The sequence below is a fragment of the Balaenoptera musculus genome, chromosome 3, assembly GCF_009873245.2.
Source record: "Balaenoptera musculus isolate JJ_BM4_2016_0621 chromosome 3, mBalMus1.pri.v3, whole genome shotgun sequence".
Classification (NCBI taxonomy): Eukaryota; Metazoa; Chordata; class Mammalia; order Artiodactyla; family Balaenopteridae; genus Balaenoptera; species Balaenoptera musculus.
The window spans coordinates 132432277-132448964 of record NC_045787.1 but is presented as its reverse complement, the minus strand read 5'-3'; positions in this window follow the sequence as shown (position 1 = coordinate 132448964).

Below are 16688 nucleotides of genomic sequence, written 5' to 3'. Positions count from 1 at the left end.
CAGTTAGGATGGGCATCATCAGGAAATCTACAAACAACAAATGCTGGAGAGGGTGTGGAGAAAAGGGAACCCTCTTGCACTGTTGGTGGGAATGTAAATTGATTCAGCCACTATGGAGAACAATATGGAGGTTCCTTAAAAAACTAAAAATAGAATTACCATATGCTCCAGCAATCCCACTACTGGGCATATACCCAGAGAAAACCGTAATTCGAAAAGACACGTGCACCCCAATGTTCATTGCAGCACTATTTACAATAGCCAGGTCATGGAAGCAACCTAAATGCCCATCGACAGACGAATGGATAAAGAAGATGTGGTACATATATACAATGGAATATTACTCAGCCATAAAAAGGAATGAAATTGGGTTATTTGTAGAGATGTGGATGGACATAGAAACTGTCATACAGAGTGAAGTAAGTCAGAAAGAGAAAAACAAATATTGTACATTAACGCATATATGTGGAATCTAGAAAAATGGTACAGATGAACCAGTTTGCAAGGCAGAAATAGAGACACAGATGTAGAGAACAAACGTATGGACACAAAGGGGGGCAAGCGGGGGGGTGGGAGGGATGGTGGTGGTGGTAGGATGAATTGGGAGATTGGGATTGATGCATATAAACTAATATGTATAAAATAGATAACTAATAAGAACCTGCTGTATAAAAAATAAATAAAATTAAATTTTAAAAAAAGTAAGTTTGAAGCATAAATTACACAAAAACCCATTTTTTAAGTCATCTTTTATAGGAAAGTGATTAAGATTAAAGAAATATTAAAGTAACTTTAATTAATTTACTAGGTTTATCAGTGTTGTCCTTTGGACCTAATTCCTATAATGAACCAAGGAAAGGATATTGTAGCTGAAATTTTTCAGTTGTTAGGAACGTTTCACTTACTTTTAATTTCTCCAACATGGAAGGGTGTGTATGTATATCTCCACACATACAATATCAGTCTCTATATATTTATAATTATATAATAACAGTTGGCTCTTCAATACTGTCACTTTACCAAATTTTTTAGATGTCCCAAGAGCTCTCAAATTTGAATGATAAAAAAGGTGCCATAAGGTATCGCTTTGGTAATTAACTGGTTCTTTAATAAGGCCTCAATTACTTTGTTTCATGATAAGGCAAAAAAAAATGTTCGAAGACAGAGTTACATTCGACACCTGGGAACCTCCTAACAGCTGGCTACCTAATGAATATGCATCTGCTTAAGAGGCTGTAGACCATTAATAAACCAATAGATGTAAAGCAGAAACAATCTTTGTCAGCTTCAAATGAGATTGGATGCAATGTGCTGTGAAGTGTCACTGTCACATTGAATCGAGTTTGGGAGGTTAATAATCCACCGTTAGCTACTCCTGTCTTTGTAGCTCTACACTCGTGCTAACACTCTCTGCAAACTGGTGGCCACGTTTCCAATGTACCACTTCTTTCTCCTGAGCGCCTGATTTGAGGCTTACAGTGTCTGTGTTTCAAAAATGCCTTCCGTTTTATTCCACTAAACAACACATTTGCCAAGACTCTTTTAAAACAAAGGAGACTTTTCCAGATGGGAAAGGCAGGAAATATCAGGGTCAAGTTGGTGCAAGATGGACTTGCAGTGAATTAGAAACTATTTAGAATGAAAATTCTGTGTGTCTGCAGGTAACCTGGGTACTGCTGAGTCCCTCTAAGGGAACCCTTCACTCCCCGTGCAGGCAGCGAGTCGGGTATTGATAACCTGTCTAAATGAGACCCTCAAGTAAGTGGTACACCCATCTAATATTAATCGTTGTGTGATCAGGACCACACTTCCCCAGTTTATTGATGAGATTTCTTGAGGGACATATTCATGGAAGACTTGTTTGAGATCATATCCTAGATGAGGGGAGATTATACCTAAAAGAGCTTGCACTTTCACAACTAAATGTGTACCCATCCCTCTGTTCTCACTGAAGTACTTGCTTACATATATATTTTGGGAGAACATTAAGGGCAATGAGGAAAATTGGACATTAATTCTCATAAATTCAATTCAACTACCTTCTCTATTTCACTTGGCTTCTCTTTTTAAATTATGGTAAAAGATACGTATTTTACGTGTATAATGTGGTGAATTTATGTGTATAAATGTGGTAAAATAACATAAAAATTACTATTTTCATCATTTTAAAGCATTGGTCCCCAACCTTTTTTGCACCAGGGACAGGTTTCATGGAAGACAATTTTTCCATGGATGGGGGTGGGGGGATGGTTCAGGTGGTAATGCAGGCGATGGGGAGCGATGGGGAGCGGCTGATGAAGCTTTGCTCACTCGTCCACTGCTCACCTTCTGCTGTGCGGCCCGGTTCCTAACAGGCCGCGGATTGGTACCCATCTGCGGCCCGGGGGTTGGGGACCCCTGTTTTAAAGAGTCCAGTTCTGTTAGGTACATTCACATTGTTATGCAACCATTACCACCATCCATCTCTAGAACGTTTTCATCTCCCCCAACCAAAACTGTGTACCCATTAAACACTAACTCCCCACTCACCCCACCCCTCAGCCTCTGGAAACCAGCACTCTACTTTCTGCCTGTATTTGACCACTCTAAAGACCTGATATAAATGGATTCGTATCCTATTTGTCCTTTTGTGTCTGGCTTATTTCACTTAGCATGTCTCAAAGCTCATCCAAGGTTTAGAGTATGTCAGAATTTCATTTCTTTTAAGGCTGAATAATATTCTATAGTGTGTACACACCACATTTGGTTTATGCATTAGTCTGTTAATTAAATGTACACTGTTTCCACTTACTGGTTATTGTGAACATGAACATGGGTGCACAAATACCTGTTTGAATCTCTGCTTTCAATTATTTTACGTATACACTCAGAAATGAAATTGCTGGATCATGTAATAATTCTATGTTTAATTATCAGGAAGTGCCATTTGGCTTATTTCAGATTTCTGTTCATCTTACCTTGATATGGGGCCCTTAATCAGGTTCCATTTTCTCCCCTTGGTCTTTTCAAGGAAAAAGCCCAATACAACCTTAGGCTTTATTCTTTTTATTTTGATTTTTTTTCTCATTTCATGGCTGGAAAATAAATGAAAATGCACACCATGGGAATAAGTTTAAAAATGGGAATTAAGACCCCCCCATTGCCCGCGACAGGAAAGTGATTTATTACAAATGTGGTATTCTGTTATAAGCTGAGAATTTTGTTGTCTTTGAAAGAACCCATAACATCAAATACGAATGTAAAAGTCTGTAATCTCTCAGTTGTAAGAGTGACTCCTTTGTTAAATAAAACATCACCTTGAACTCCTGCACAGAAATTATTACATTATTTGTAGGAATGTAAGATCTATTTCCCCCAAAACTCTACAAAAATTGACACCACAACTACCACCCCATTTAATATGCTCACATTACAGTTGGAAAGCCAAACACCAAAAATTTCCATTGATGGACTGGCTCAGTGATAGAAGGAAGTAGTTTTGTAGGGAAGGACAGGTTGTATTGTTCATGTCACTATGACAATATTCTATACCACAAACTAGTAGGAAATCATATATTTGGATATACAATAATCTCTAACTCTGAATGGGAGGGGAGACATTTATTTGAAGGAATTCCAAGGCCATACCCAGGTTGACACTATTAGGCAGATGCAATCATACCTGTAGCATTTTCAATACAAGTATGACAAAAATTAAATTATTGTTTTTAAAGAAAAATATTTCTTAAAAAATTGTGCATCTTGTATGTACTCCTGCATATCTTAAACACTAACAAATAAATGACTTAAACTTAGACAATGTAAATAATAATATTCATTCACCCCTTGTAACATATTTGCAAGGCAACTTCCTTTTATTATTCTTTTATTCCTCCTTTACCTCACCATGTTACAAAATTATTTGGGAGCAGATAATATGTTCATTTGGTTTCAGTTAGGAGTACAATCTGAGATGATGGTATTTTTCTCTGCCAAGGTTATATGTTATATTTTTATTGTTATATGGCAAGTATGGTCCCCACATTGGGGATTTTTCCATGGGCTTCCCACTTGCATTCTCAGGATTCAGCCATCAGTGCTGGGTTTGGTAAAATTCTTCAGTAATGTTAAGTCATTATTTAAATTCCTGTTGTAGCTTTCAAAATTACATATTTTATACTTTAAAAGGATTTTTAAAAATTTGTTATTGGTTGAAAATATGAGAATATATAACTATTCGTAGCAAAAAAGAACAATAAAAAATCCAAGATCTGCTCAGGAAATATACAGGATTATAATCGCTCTGAATCAGCTAATATCTTTTCCATTCCTTCTGCCACCATTCTCGTTTGAGCTCAGAAAGACTTCTCACAAACACCTTGTAACAGCTTCCTAACTGGTTTCCATGTTTCTAACCTTCCCTTCACTTCAGATATCTTGTGCATCTCTCCCCGCTCATAAATCATCAGTGGCTCCCCACTCCCAACTGAATCAAGTCTAGATATTCAAGGCCATCTAACCCCAGGCTACTTTTCCAGATTTTATCCACTGGCTCTGCTCACATGTGCCAACCAAAGGAAACTGCTCCCCTGTCCTGGCACACTCAGTGCCTGTTCTCCTCCCCATTGCTGCTCCAGACCACTCCTGAACCAGGACCCTGGAGGCCTTCACCTGGACTCAGTTTCTATCAGTTGAAATACCCATACTTCTCTGAGAAGACCGGGTAACCCCAGGCGAAGTGATTTCTGTCTCTCTTTCCTTAGATAATTATATTAATAATAACCAGTAGGCACTTACAGCTGATAGTTCCCTCTCTGGATGGAAAACAATAGTAACATTATAATCATGGTTCTATTAACCTTTAGTATTAGCTATGTGTCAGGCACTATGCTAAAAAGTTTATATACATTCTCCTATTGCATTCTCATGATGTCCTGTCAGCTGGTCTTACAATGAAGTTACAGCTCCTGTGGGGGTCTGACTGTAGAAGTAAGAATATGGTAGATGTTGGGTAGGGTCAGAATTGCCCTTGAAAAGCCCTTAAATTGTACATGGTTTTGTGTACATAAACCTACATAACTATATATGCATACACATATAGAGTTATGTACAGCATATAATAAACATATGTAAGTGGAGTATAATTCTATGGCCCTGAGTCTTTTTTTGGCCGCACCGTGCAGCTTGCAGGATCTTAGTTCCCTGACCATGGATTGAACCCAGGCTCTGGCAGTGGAAGAGCGGAGTTCTAACCACTGGACCACTAGGGAATTCCCGGCCCTGAGTCTTTAAACACTAGGACACATTCGAAGTTCACACGAGAGTCAGGTGGCAATTGAACCCAGCAGAGGAAACAGCAGACTTGGGTCTCCCATCATCCCTTCCAGGCCAAACATGCACGAAGAAGAAAGGGCCTCGAAAGAGCCTATACTCTTTCAGGTGCTACTGAAATAACATGCAAATCCACAGTGTAGGCCTTATTTTCCAGATAAGGAGCAAACTGGGGCTCAGCAGGGCTGGAGAAAATGGCTCACGGTCCTGGCAGCCCCCGCTGATGCACCAGATCTAACTCCCAAGCCCACGCTGCTAACCAGGCTGCTGAAGGTGTGGAGTGTGGCCCCTTCTAGCTGCGCTTGAGTATGTTTCCCACATGCTGCCTTGACTTGTGGCTAATCTATCGTCTTTCCTCCACAATACTGAATGTGTGGAGCGTACAGGCCCTGTTGCCTCGGGCTGCCATGGCACTCGGGACACAGCCCTGAGAAAATGTGATGGCTGGGCTGCCAGGATTCATGCCTGTCTGGGAGTTTGGGTGTTACATAGATTGGTTCTTCCTTCACCAGGCAGCATACTTTTTTCTTTTCAAAAAAAAAAAAAGGGGCTTCCCTGGTGGCACAGTGGTTAAGAATCTGCCTGCCAATGCAGGGGACACGGGTTTGAGCCCTGGTCCAGGAAGACCCCACATGCCACGGAGCAACTAAGCCCGTGTGCCACAACTACTGAGCCTGCACTCTAAAGCCCACAAGCCACAACTACTGAGCCTGTGTGCCACAACTACTGAAGCCCATGCGCCTAGAGCCCATGCTCTGCAACAAGAGAAGCCACCGCAATGAGAAGGCTGCGCACCACAAGGAAGAGTAGCCCCCGCTCGCCGCAACTAGAGAAAGCCTGCACACAGCAACAAAGACCCAATGCAGCCAAAAATAAATAAATTAATTAAATAATTTTTTTAAAAAAAGGGATTCTTCTGCCCATGATGCTTCAGTTACCCTAGGCTGACTAGTAAGTGCGTTAACTTCCTTTTCCAGAAGGAGAAACTGAGGTCCCATAATGTTCTTGGTAGAGCTAGGAGAAAACCTGGGACTAAATATTTCCAGAGAATATACAAGTGAATTCTCAAATATTTAGCACTGCTAACACCAAATGAGATCCTTTTTTTAAACAGAAATCTATGATATGGGAGGAGAACCATCAGCATTGACAGAGCTGAGAATATTGACTTCTCAGTGATTCAGATCAGTGGATGGCTGGGGGAAGCGAGGTCCTGCATCACACAGCGCGTCAATCAATGGCAGAGCTAGGAGAAGCCTGAGAACTAAATTTTACAGCCTCCAAATGGAAGCACGTCATGGAGCTGAGGATATAATCTGTTGCTTTATTACACGTGTCAAGATAGCCAGCAAAACCCTTTAAAGAAGGTCTAGCAGATACATTGTTAGTTTTTAAATAGGTAAGGCAATGTTTCCCAACATGTGGTGCTTTGGGTTTTTTGCTTGTTTGAGTTGGTTTGGTGATTTGGGGTAGCACACGGAAGATTTTTTGGGGGGGGGGTGCATTTTTAAAGCCTCTTTCCCCCAGCTTTATTGAGGTATAACTGACAAAATTGTAAGTTATATAAAGTGTTCATTATGGTGATTTGATACACATATATATTGTGAAAGGATTCTCCCCCATCTAGTTCATTAACACATCCACCACCTCACATATTTAACTTTTTTTTTTTTTTGGTGAGACCATTTAAGTTCTACTCTCTTAGCAACTTCAGGTCTACAATACAATGTTATCAACTACAGTCACCATGTTTTACATCAGATCCTCAGACCTTATTCACCATACAGGCGAAAGTTTATACTCTTTTACCAATCTCCCCATTTCTCACACCTCTCAGTCACTTTTCTACTCTTTGTTTTTATGAGTTTGACTTTTTTTTTTATTCCACATATAAGTGATACCATGCAGTTTTGTCTTCCTCTGTCTGACTTCACTTAGCATAATGCCCTCAAGCTCCATCCATGCTTTCAAAATGGCAGGATTTCCTTCTTTCTTGCAGCTGAATAATATTCCATTGTATATATATTCCACATCTTCTTTATCCATTGATAGACACTTAGGTTGTTTTCATATCTTGGCTATTATGAATAATATTGCAGTGAACATGGGAGTGCAGCTCTCTCTTTAATATCTTATTTTCATTTCCTTTGGATATATACCAGAAGCAGAATTGCGGGATCATTCAGTAGTTCTATTCTTAATTTTCTGAGGAACCTCCATACTGTTCTCCACAGTGGCTTCACAAATTTATATTCCCACCAACAGTGCACGAGGGTTCCCTTTCCTCCACACCCTCGACAACACTTGTTATCTCATGTCTTTTTGATAATAGCCACTCTGATAGGTGTGAGGGGACATCTCATTGTGGTTTTAAAAAATTTAATAATTACACACTTAGTTTTTTAAAAAAATTTCTTCCTATTTATGGCAAGTAAGGTTGGCATTCCATTTATGGCAGTGATAAAAAAATCTTTTTGAATATATTAAGTGAAAATGAGAAAATTTAAAGACAAGTATTTCTAAAATAATAATACCATGGTACTTTGACAAGGTAAAAATTGTGATGGTAATATGAGCAGGGCAGAACTTGGGGAAACACTGGCGTATGAAATAATTGCACATCTCTGAAAGCTTTGACCAGTGATCCTAAAAGAAACTCCAGGGAAGGTCAAAGGCCAGAATGTTCTGTTTAATGCACTTTCCATCCAGATTCTTATGCAAGAAATGCCCTGAATTCTCTTAAGGTGCTCCTAGCAGTAGATCTGTTCCCCATCAATATAAGGCACATTTCTCCAAGAACCCTTGGTTATTTACTACAAGTTACATCAATTGTTCAGTGCAGTGACCTTCAAAGGTAGGTTCACACAGGCCCTGGGTGAATGCCAGAGGATCAGCAAGGCATGACAAGGCTGGAATATCTATTTGTATTTTTTTAATCTAAAATACAGAAAAATAAATTTACTAATGATTAATACACGAACTGACAATAGAGCAGATGTCTATTTTATAAGTGTACACATTTGGGAGGGGGACACTAAACGCCATTTTATGAATAGGACATTCAGTCAAAAAGGTATGATTACTACCAGATGTGAGAAAGGGGTTGATTAGATCTAGGACTTGCACTACTGGTGTATTTGCGACCTGTTTTCTCTAGGCACGCTTGTTCTCTCTCCCCCTATCTATCCCTGAGGAAGGGTGAAGTGAGAGAGGGCAGAAGACCCCGAAGAAGCCACCCTTGAATAAAAGATGTGTGTCCAAGAGGTCACCCTCACATGTGAAGGATCATAGTCTGTTTTTTACAGTCCTTTGGAGATCTCAAAACCCAACCATCTTGTTCCAGTTCCAAATTTCAAAAAGGAAAGAAGACCCAAGCCACAAATGGACTGGGTTCCCAAATCTTCTTAGTATTCATCTATAACTCAGAATTAATTTTTCTATAAAAATGGCTTATAGTAATTCATTTTCTTAGAAGAGATCTATTTAATACTCAATATGGCAGAACTGGACATTTGCAATGACAATTTACAGATTATAATGCTGTTACAATACTAGTGATTAATGGAACAAAAATTGAATAATTTATTTTGAACCATGCTGTAGGTAGAGAAAACCATGAGAATGAAAAATAGAGACTTTCGTGAAGACTTGGAAAAGGGATTCTAGTCTCCTTCAAGGACATGAAAGATACACAGAACTGGCTTTTTCTTGTCCAAGTTCACTGCAAAACTCACAGCGCTTCTCTTCCTTAATACTAGAGTATCACTAGTACACTCCTTTCACTTACATTCATGATTAGCATCCATCTTGGGTTGGTACAGAGGGAAAGAACAAAGATTCATTTGATTCCGACAGAACTTCACCCACCAAAGTAATTATTCATTAATATAGGGGTCTGCTTATATTTAACCTTTACTTGTCTCATTAAAATATTATGTTCTCGGGGCTTCCCTGGTGGTGCAGTGGTTGAGAATCTGCCTGCCAATGCAGGGCACACGGGTTCGAGCCCTAGTCTGGGAGGATCCTACATGCCGCGGAGCAGCTGGGTCCGTGAGCCACAACTACTGAGCCTGCGCGTCTGGAGCCTGTGCCCCGCAACGGGAGGGGCCGCGATGCTGAGAGGCCCGCGCACTGCGATGAAGAGTGGCCCCCGCTTGCCACAACTAGAGAAAGCCCTCGCACGAAACGAAGACCCAACACAGCCAAAAATAAATTAATTAATTAATTAAAAATCCTTCCCTCTACTTAAAAAAAAAAAAAATCTCTAAATATTATGTTCTCAACACACCTCTCAGAGATAATTCAGCTGGCGCTGGGAGTTGGGTATATATTGCTCTTCATGGGTGTAAAAAAAAAAAAAATGGCCCAGTGGTTCACAAGCTAAGGTTCCACTTTGCTGGAACACTGTTTAGTTTACAATTGACAGAGATTATGCGGGTCCTTTCTGAGGCCTTCTCTTAAGGATCCAGGCAGGATGATACTCTTTCCACGTATTTGAGGAGCACACACATCAGATTTATTGTTTGGGCTAGGTTGCTCTTCCCAAAGAACTTAGAATCCATGGGACAATGTGGAAATTTATGAATATTTTAAAGTTTCATCAACACATAATGAAGGTGCTAAAACAGATTGGAAATACATAAAACATAGCTGTAACCACTTGCAGAGGATGACAGTGGCAGGAAGACATAAGGGAAGAGAAATAGCTCTCTCTGCAGTTTCTCACCTACACACACTAACAACAAAATGCACACAAGTGCATATTGGGGTCTGATTGCAAAAAAGAGCCCACACTTGCAAAAGAACGGTAATGCTAATGATGGCAGCGTAATGATGCCATCTCCATTTTCTTTCAGTCTCTCTCACCTGCCACTCTCACTCCCACCTTGCCTCCCTGTCTGTCTCCCTGGTTGCCTTCCCCATCCTCCTGCTCTAACGTGAACAGGACACAAAGCAGAAAAGAACCGAACAACTGGTGAAACAGGGTGGATGGGGGGGTGGGGGGAAACTCTGAGTTGTTCAAGACACCCCTGTCCATTTGCCATGTTACTTTCCTCAGAGAGGCCTTCCCTGATTACTCAGTCACAAAGACCTGCCCCAGTCACCCGTCATCACACTGTCCCATTCTCCTGGTTGACTTTTTTCCCTAGCACTTTGCGCTGTCTAAAGTGGTTGTTTATATTTTGTTTTCTTGTGATGTATGATTTTTATTTCTCTTCCCTAATAGAATGTAAACACCATGAGAGCGGGGGACTTGCCTGTCCAGTTCATTCCAAGATCTCCAGTGCCTAGAACAGTGCCTGGTCCCAGGAGGCGCTCAGTTAATAAATGTTGACTCAACAAATACCCTGAAATATCCAACAGATGACATGGGCAACCAACAGTGTCTAGGAAGTAGATAGTTAAGGACTCAATACATGGTGGTTATTATGGTTTTATTATTATACTGCTGTTAGCCAGAAAAATTACCCGGCCTCTAGGATTTGACCACGTTCTTTCCCAGGCCAGCAAAAGGATCTGGTTCCTCTTGCCTCACCCTGATCCTAGAAATAAAATTTGTCCCCAAGCCTCAGAGCTGCATCCTACCCATCCTCAGCCATAGTCCCAACATCTCTATGCCTTCAAAAAGCAGGCTTAGTGCTACATACCCACAGTCTCCTTTGAGAATATTGGGTGAAAAATCCCCACAGGCTTGGCCTCAGCTTTCTTTGTTCACGCTGTTTGCTTTGAAGACCTTAACACGGTGCTGAGAAATCAATAAGCAGGGATGCTGCCAGCCCTGCGTGTGTCTCCTTCTGATTCTCCTCCGGGAGGCTCGGCTCACTCTGACACACTGATAAGTCATGAAGTGCCCAGCTTGGTCTGCAAATTAAGCCCCTCGTAAGTAATCAAGGAACACCAAGCTTAGTGTGCTGTGGGTTTTCCATCGTGAGTGTCATTAGATGAAATGAAAGTACACAGTACAGGTTTTCGTAATGAACAAGCCTCAAGTCAGGTTTGCTGTGATAGGGTTATCAGTCATTGCACAAATTAATTATTTAGGAGAGCACTTTTTACAGTGGGTTTTCATTTAAGTTTTGCCCCTTGATGTATGTGTATAAAAATGACTAATCCATTGGACACTGCTATTGTACTTGTGCATCTATCACTATCCGGCCTTTTTTTAGTAATTGGTTTATTAATTATAGCATCTTAATGATCTGTTTAAAATAAATAAACCATTTGCACCATTTCAAAGGTATTTCATGAGGCTCAGCTGATATTAAAATAGCACCAGCCTTATGTGCTTTTTGAGCAAGTGACCTAATTAGTTAATAAAGTAATTGAATATTAAAAAGGATGTTGCAGGTGATTAAAATTTAAGAGCCTTCAGAATGTTATTAAAGCTATAAATCATACATCACTGTTTTAATTTGCATAGCTACAGAATTACTAATGGTCCCACGTGCACACGGGGCTTGGCAATTAGTCCTTTAACAAAATGTTGGTGATGCTGAGGTACCAAATTCTTTCAACTTCTGTTGATAGCTGCATAGAAACCTGTTTTTGCCAGATTAAATATCTAACTGTTGAAATTGCTGCTTGCTCCCTTTTGACAGGTATAGACATTCATTCACTCAAGAATGCATTGTCCAAGAATTGTTAGGTGTTGAGTATAATGGTGAGCAAAACAGACATGGTCCTAACGGCATTTATATTCTGGAGTTAGTTGGGCAGAGATACTAGTCATAAACTTCCCTAAATTCATGTATAATTACAAAAGGTGATAAGGAGCTATGAAGGAGAAGTATAGGATTTTGCTGGTGAAATCTGACCTCATCAGCTAGATTAGGGATCAAACACTTAATTCCAGGTGAAGGGGCTGGGACTTCACCCAGCAGGCTGTGAGCTCTTGTTCAGGCAGGAAATCCCTGATGAACCTGCCAGTGGTGTGTAGGAAGGACGGGCTGGAAATGCTGGTTGTTTACCCAACAGCCATCACTCTTTCCTGGCTATCAGAATCCCAGTTCTATTTGGGTATAGAACTAGTACTATGCTCGGGGAAAGTAGGCCAGGGCCCAGGGATAAATGATGAGAAGTCTAAACCAATTGTTGTATTCCAATTGCCCTTTGTCTATGATTGGTTTAACGTAGATGTGTTCTGAGGAACTCAAAGAGGCTTTCTGGAAGAATGGAAAAGGAAATATACAAGGAGAACACTCCTTTCCTCTATGCTTTTGGATGTTAGCATGAGTGGTGGTGCTACTTGGAGCTATAGCAGCCATATTGACACCATGAGGGGGAAGACAAAACAAACAAACAAAGCCACACACACACATACACAAACATACTCCCTAAACCTGAGGCCTAATATTGTTGAATTGCTGAACCAACTCTAGAAACTTTGGATGTCTTAAAATATGAAAGAATAAATTTAAGTTGAATATTCTGTTACTTGCTGCCTAAAGCATCTTAATTGAACCAGAGGAGTCAAAAATGAAGATACTGGAAGCTGAAAGACAAATTAAGAGGCGAATATAACTGTCAGGTGAGCAGTGATAAAATGCTAAGCATGGTAGGGTGGAACAAGAGGAATGGAAAGTAAAGTCAAGAATAGAGTTGAGGGACTTCCCTGGTGGCACAGTGGTTAAGAGTCCACCTGCCAACGCAGGGGCCACGGGTTCAAGCCCTGGTCCAGGAAGATCCCACATGCCACGGAGCAACTAAGCCCATGCACCACAACTACTGAGCCTGCGCTCTAGAGCCCCTGAGACACAACTACTGAGCCCACGTGCCACCACTACTGCAGCCCGGGTGCCTAGAGCCTGTGCTCTGCAACAAAGAGAAGCCACCACAATGAGAAGCCCGCGCACCACAACAAAGAGTAGCCCTCGCTCACCGCAACTAGAGAAAGCCCGCGCACAGCAACAAAGACCCAATGCAGTCAATAACTAACTAACTAACTAAATAAATTTATCAAAAAAAAAAAAAAAAGAACAGAGCTGAGGCATCGTGGACACAGAATCAACAGAATTTGTCAACTTACTAGTTATCCAAGGTACCAGGTAATGGTAACTGCCATTCACTGAGTATTTCCTATGTTCCAGGCATTATTCTGAGCACTTTACATGCAGCATCTCATGTAATCATTTCAACAACTCTATGAAGTACTATGAGTTGTCACCATGGTTGAATCCTGTTTCAGTCATGCCTTGATTTATCAAGTCAAATCCCAATAGCCTCTATCACCACCAGTGGGCAAAAGCAGATGACTTGCTTCAGACTCCCTGGGAAAGCTGCTGGCTAGACAGCTGCTCCTAACATTTTTCATTTCATAGCACACATAGAAAATGATAATATTAAAGCACACACTGGGGTAAATGCGAGGGGACTCGGGCATCTATATGGGGCTTGGCAAAAGCCTTCATTACTCTTTATTACGTAATTGTAAGAAAATAAAATTCAAAATTTAGGGAAGAGGGGCTTCCCTGGTGGCGCAGTGGTTGAGAATCTGCCTGTCAATGCAGGGGACACGGGTTCGAGCCCTGGTCTGGGAAGATCCCACATGCCACGGAGCAACTAGGCCTGTGAGCCACAACTACTGAGCCTGTGCGTCTGGAGCCTGTGCTCCGCAACAAGAGAGGCCGCGACAGTGAGAGGCCCACGCACCGCGATGAAGAGTGGCTCCCACTTGCCACAATTGGAGAAAGCCCTCGCACAGAAACGAAGACCCAACACAGCCAAAAATAAATAAATAAATAAATAAATAAATAAGTAAGTAAATAAATAAATAAATAAATAAATAAATAAAATAATAGAAAATTTAGGGAAGATATTAAATACTGAATTTGTGTAAAATTTCTAAAAAATAATCTCTTTAATTTTTAATGAAAGATTTGCATTTGCTTTTTATGAATATAGTTTTTTAATATCAGATTTTATGCTTGAAATAGCAACTCCTGATGAAGACTTTTAATCCAATCAAGACTTACTAATCATGGTCTCTTCAAATTCTTGATAGTCATCACTAACAATAAATTTTGTTCACACAAGCGATATAAATAAAAGTAAAAACTTTTCTGACACACTTCCAAATTTTTTACAACTTTTGAGTCATATTTAAAGTGTGTGTGTGCACGCGCACGCAGTCGTTCAAAGTAGTTCTTGCGGTTAAAGTAGTCATCAGGTCCACACACAAGGGAAGAAAGCTGATACAACTGCATTCCCACTTCTTAACATTTTGATCTTCTAATCTGAGTAAGTCTTCTGGCACTTATAAAATGGTCTGGCCCTTTTGTTACTAATTCATGGCTTTCCAAGGATGAGAAAGCTACAAAAGTGGGATGACCCAAGCAGCACTGAAATAACAGGAGTTATTCTTGTGGGTTGTTCTTGTGTAGCAAGAATCCACAAGGTAAGGAAGACATGAAAAGGAAAGGAAAAGCTATTCACCTGCTGACACTTCCATGGCCCTGACAACTTCGTGTTTCCACACTGCTAAAATGTTACACTTTGCCTTATGGTATATTTGAATCCAGATCCCTATAAAGACAATTCTCCTGGCGGGGCTCATCTCTGGACCTGGAAGCAGGGAGAGAGGATCTTTTGGACTTCACATTCACAAAGACCTCACATACAGACTGTGGCTCTACCTCCAAATGAGGCTATGCACCTGCTCACAGGTACACAGTGAGGATTGGAAGCTGTACGTCATTCAGCCTGAATTTTACAAATACACCACATTTATGACTCTTTGACATTTCTTCACTATTTTCATGTATTGTGAGCCTCAAATAATGGAAGTGGCTAGTCTCTCTCTCAACCCTGAAGAGGCCCGTGTGTGTCTCTGTGTGTGTCTTTTTATGTGTATTTGTCCTCCAGTGCACATTTTCATAACTGGACTGGATGTAACATGTTCAATTAATTAAGGAATACATTTTTATTACCAACACCACTAACGGTTATATCTTGATCTCCATAAGGAACCGGCCAACTGGGGAGATTAGCGTGCATTGGCTCATGACTCGAGGGGAAAAAAGATGTGCGGTCAACACATCTGCTTTGCACGTTTGTGCTTTGTTTATCATAAAATGGGCGATAATGATAAGGATGTGTAAGAAGCACAGTGTTAATGACAGTGCTGATGGAGAGTGTGAACAAAAGCCATGACTTCTGAGAAAGAGCTGGATGTAAATTAAACCCCAGATTTGTTCAGACTATAGGTTTTATAGCTACACATTTATGGCTATTAGAAAGACCTTTCGTGTTGAAATTCTTGCAAGAATAATTTCATCACTTCAAGTGTGAAACTCCCTAGTCACTGATTCCAACTCCTCCCATGGAAGCAACTGCTTTAGAATATTGTTTTTGCTGATGTGACCATTTTATTACAGAATATAGTGTGTATTATGTAACACATGCAGCTTATATCCATGCATTTCATAACACACAGGAGGACGCTGATCACTTGTGGCTCAGGAGGTCTTTGCCTATAGTCTGAAGATAAACATTTTTTTTTTTTGAAGATAAACATTTTAATTTCAATAGTTGCCTATTTATTTTCATGTGTACTTTCAATTTAAGGCAAATTTCCCTATTTTGCACTGATGGTAGCGATGCATAGCTTCTTTTTAAGTGTTAGCTAAAAAGTGAGTCAATGTATAAAACATATCAAATAAATAAAAATGCAGTGGTCTACTTGGGATAAGGCAAAAATCATGGAGATGCTCTGCAAATGACCCAAGTCTTGGAGACCATGGGCTAGGTAATAATAAGAAGGAAGATGTAGGCTTTGGGTTGGGTTTCTGATAGCGATGATGGCCACACATTCATCCTGGAGACCAGTGCCATACACATGTAAAGCTGCTGCCTGATGCCCCAGGAGCGTGCTTTTCCACGTGACACTAATTGGCCCACGCAGGAGTGAAACCATGACCCTTCCCGCATTAGCCACATGCTCAGTCCAGCTGAGCTAGCTCGCTCTGGGTCACTGGGGTCCCATGTAGGAAATTACCATTCCAGTGCCCTGTGGTCCTCTCGTAACCCCAACTAACGAATGTCCCGTGGAGCCTAATGTCGTTCCTGGGGGAGCACATAGCTCTCCCAGCAGTGAAGAAGTTGATGACGTGCTGAAGTTTTAACCTAGGGAGAACCAACTGAGGAGGCACGGAGAACTCAGGAAGCCTGGGGACAATCTTTCAAACATCTGTGTGCTAGAAAAAAAGGATGACAACAACACTCTGCTGTGTCCATTTGTTTGTCAGGCCCGGCCTCAGGACATGAAATGCAAGCACAGGGAAGTGAAGAAAGCAGCTGAGCACCACACAGCAAGCTTATCATAGCATAAATGACAGTAAGTGCTTGCTGTCTGGGCTGAGCACTTCCTGTCACCAACCCTA